This window comes from Podarcis erhardii (assembly GCF_964252035.2).
Source record: "Podarcis erhardii genome assembly, chromosome: 4".
In the NCBI taxonomy this organism is placed as follows: Eukaryota; Metazoa; Chordata; class Lepidosauria; order Squamata; family Lacertidae; genus Podarcis; species Podarcis erhardii.
The window spans coordinates 82118295-82122895 of NC_138508.1; positions in this window are offsets into that span (position 1 = coordinate 82118295).

Sequence of the window (4601 nt, forward strand, 5' to 3'; positions counted from 1 at the left end):
CATTTTAGTTTTGTGTTTTTGTGCAGCAGCAGTATCTGTCTTACGCCTGTCATTTGGCTGCCAGAGCTTTTCAATATGCGGTGACATTAAGTGAACAGTATATTAGAATTTTGCCTGATGTTGCTAGGGGACATTCCTAATAGGGGTGGAGCCTCCTACTGGAAGGATGAGGCAGATAGCGTTTTGGGGTTTTTTTTTAGTCCTGGATAAAACGTAATTCAACCTCTGATTTTGCTATTTCTCACAATTCAGGAGCACGATGGGTGCATTTAGCATTTATCAAGGGGAGAAAAATGAAAAACCACAGAAACCCCCATTATGAAGTGAAATACTACACAGCATAGTAAGGGACAAAACTGAAATAAAACATAGTGTGACAATGTTAAGGCATACGGGCTTCAATGTGGTTCACTAGCGAAAAGTCATCCTGTATACTTAGGACTTAAAACATGTATAAACATATACACACTCAATCTGAGAATCTATTTGGATAATTACAGTTTCCCACACTAATTTAATACTGAAATCCCATTAGCATGGCACACATGTAAGATACTACTTCTTGTAATAGTTGTACCTGCTCAAGTATACAGGCTCTACACATTTAGGACATTGTTTCACAGTTGTCTGATTCACAGGAGCCCCTGCATATGAAGAAGTGCTCGTGCATTGGAATTTCTCTGCAGATAGACACATGCAAGCTCTTTGCTGTTGCAGGAAGAAATGACAGCAGCAGGGCTAAAAGGTCCTAATTGGCCATCAACATGGCTTGCACATGTGTAGTGCATAGGTTTTTTAAAAAATTAGTGTGTTCTGTCACCCTTTTTTGGTCCTCTGTATCACTCTTGAAACAAGCAACGTAAATAGCTATCTAGTATATCACTAAAAGAATGCTGATTGGGATCATTTCATACTGAGTTTACTCTGTATATTAAAAGGTGAATTCCTTTATCCAAGTGTAGATCCTTACATAACCAAAACAGCACCATTCATGCACAATAGGGGAAGTAGCAAGCCGGAGGGGGCTGGGGGGTTGCAGTGGGGACCCTGCGTGTTCAATGAGCATGGAATCCTGGTTAACTACTAGGGGTGAAGCAGAAAACCAGATAGGTGGAGTACCGTATTTTTTGCTCTATAAGACTCACTTTTTCCCTCCTAAAAAGTAAGGGGAAATGTGTGTGCATCTTATGGCGCGAATGCAGGCTGCCCAGCTATCCCAGAAGCCAGAACAGCAAGAGGAATCGCTGCTTTCGCTGCGTAGCAATCCCTCTTGCTGTTCTGGCTTCTGAGATTCAGAATATTTTTTTTCTTGTTTTCCTCCTCCAAAAACTAGGCACGTCTTGTGGTCTGGTACGTCTTACAGAACAAAAAATATGGTGAATGGAATGGAAGACTGGAGGGTATGGCTGGCTCCTAAAAACCCTGCACACCTTTTTGTTGCCCGTGGGATGGGCAGGCAGGACTTCTATCTGAGAAGTGGCAAAGAGACTTGCAAAACAGTTAGGACCCCCCTCCCTCATGTGACATAATGGTGCCATGTGATTTAATAGTTGGGAAGCCCCAACTACCTGTCAGATTTGGCCTGCAAGGCCTATCCCAATAAGGAACTAGCCTGTGGAGCCAAAAACATTCCCAACCCCTGAGATAAGGTGTTGCACCTAATGGGCATAAGTTGTGCTTTTGTTAAGACTAAAGCGTGCTTATTTAGAAGTAAGTGCTGTGTCAATTTCAATGGAACATCACTAGACTGGTATCAACCCACAATTTTCAGAAGAAGAAACTACCTTTGTGCCAAAATTTCCTGCTCCCATCTGCGTGAACATATTGAGGAAAGTTTGAACAGGTACTAAAGCATCACACTATAACATAGATCATTTATTATGATCGCCTACCAATGAAAATTAACACACGGTAATCTAAGATTCACAGAGGCACCAGCAGAAAAAAAATGACCACCTGTTTCCTAATTAATTTTGATGAAAGAAAAAATCAACAGCTACCTGTTCAATAACATAAGAACCATTCATCACTCGAACAGTAAGAGACCAGAGTACAGTTGTTAAAGAAGAATCAGCCTTCCTCTGGATTCCTGACTCCAATTGCAATATTTAAAAAGCATAGCCCACAGACTTCACCAATTCCACAGGGACAAGAAATTCCTCAAGTGGAATTGTGTTAAATTGGCCAGGTAGCAAAACTCAAGGCAGAACATTCATATGAGTGTTAATGTTATCCTGTATCTGTAAACAGGATCTGGCAGTGCCATTATTTAGAAAACTTCTTTAAAATTGTGGTGAGCAAGACATGTCAGATTAAATTCATAGGTGGTGCTAGTCTAGGTTTATTTGCCCTGGATACAAGAGAGCTCAGCTTAATCGTGACCTGCCAACAACAGCAAATTCAATCATTTCAAGGCATTTTTTTAAAAAAAGAAACGTCACTTCAAGATACACAGACGCATTCCCCACATAGGACAGTAAGCCTAAAGTCTTTGTAATGAAACTCTTGAACACTTTCCAGTTGGAAGTTGAAGCTGGTATTCCATGTGGAAATGTCAAAAGTAAGTTCAGCCAAACACTACTTGGTGTTAAAAGCTTGAATAGCTAATAGAATAGAATGGCCACTCCATGGGTGGGAGGACCCTAGAGTTGGCTTGTCACCATAAAATGTTATTTTTGCTTTGCTCTGGGCTAACAAAGCACTTTTGGAAGTCTGTTTTAGTTGCTTCTTGTATATTTGTTTGGAAAGGCCTGGGTTAAAAAGAATTGTAGAGTTGGAAGGAACCCTCCCTGAAATCCTTTTTTTTTTTTTTTTTTGCACTTTAGAGGTATACGATTGGCCTACGAGACATAACCGGCTGTGTTCTTAGATAAATAAGGTATACTATTCATTGTATCAAATTGTAAATTTCAACAGAAGTAACTCATAAAGTTCAACAAACGAACAAAGCAGAAGACCCAGTGGATCAGATCATTCTCTAGTCAGTTCATGCATAAGGTCCATCATTTCATACAATGAATAGTATACCTTATTTATCTAAGAACACAGCCGGTTATGTCTCATGTGTTTATTGAGGATGCTTTATGTGACCATAGGTTTGTTTGTTGTTTTGTTACGATTGGCCTATAGCAAATACTTGGCCGATTGTTTCAAATCATCCGATTTTCTTCTGAAGCGTTTGGCCATTGCCAATGTTTTCCTTCTCACACTCCTTCATTTGAGCTTTTCATTCCACCTGGTCACACCCTCTCCAGCACCAAACCTCATAGCTCTTGGTCTGCAGTCTCCAATTCCTTGGGAAAAACCCTGGAGAGGAGGGGACTTAAGACGGTTGTGGGGAGGCAGGAACTTTCCATCTTGGCAACTGATCCATGTAGCAAGACCTCCTGGGGGGTGAGCTGCTGTACTCATTAGGCCTGACACTCCTGGACAGAAGGTGTTTTTGCTAATAAAGAGTTGACTCCAACTCGCATGGGGTGATTTACTACCGGCTCGCTTCTGACATTACAATAGGGGTGGGCAATCTGTGGTCATTGCTGATGGGCTGAAACTCGTCAGCCCGTTTTCAGTAGGCTCTCCCACAGTTTGTTTCCAAAGATCAAAGTGGCAGCTGTGTGCGACCAAATCATACTAGAGAAAGAAAGGTACGTGTGTCAACCCCAATTAAAAATTCCCTGTGACCAGTTTGATCTGTGAAGGAACACATACTGGTTGCTCTATGGTTCTTGTATGTTCACCACAGATGAAGAAGAAGAGTTTGGATTTGATATCCCGCTTTATCACTACCCAAAGGAGTCTCAAAGCAGCTAACATTCTCCTTTCCCTTCCTCCCCCACAACAAACACTCGGTGAGTGGGGCTGAGAGACTTCAAAGAAGTGTGACTAGCCCAAGGTCACCCAACAGCTGTGTGTGGAGGAGCGGAGACGCGAACCCGGTTCACCAGATTAGGAGTCTACCGCTCTTAACCACTACACCACACTAGGGAAAATAACTTGTTGAAGAGGAGGCCATTTTAATTGGGAAAACAGCATAAAGAGAAAAGGATTCCCTTGGTTCCCAGCATAGAGAGAAAAGGGCTCCCTTGGTATTATGGCAGCTGTTGGATTTGGTGATCAAATCAGCTTCCATGGAATGCAAGATGGTGTACATAGGGTTCCCAGGAAATCCTGCATCTGTGTCCTGACTGGATTGAGACTTGCTTAGCTGAAGCAGAGTGTTTTCCTTGGGCTGTTTCTAAAAAAAGAATTCAGAGATCCTAGCCATATATCTGATCTCCCATGTCACAGCTACTTTGACCTAAAGTCTCTCAATTCTCAGCTGGCAGTACACAACCTGAGTGTTTACAAAGACAATAAGTGTGTGCTTACTCATAATTGTTCTTTGTTATAAGTTAATGCTGTTATGCTGCATATTATCTATCTATCTCTATCTATCTATCTATCTATCTATCTATCTATCTATCATCTAATCTATCATCTATCATATATCTCTATCTATCCAAATTATCAAGTACTTAGCCATCTCATTAATGGCTGTGTTTTATCCAGTATTTTCTCTTTTTTTATAATAATTTTTATTCATTTTCCAAACACATAATAAA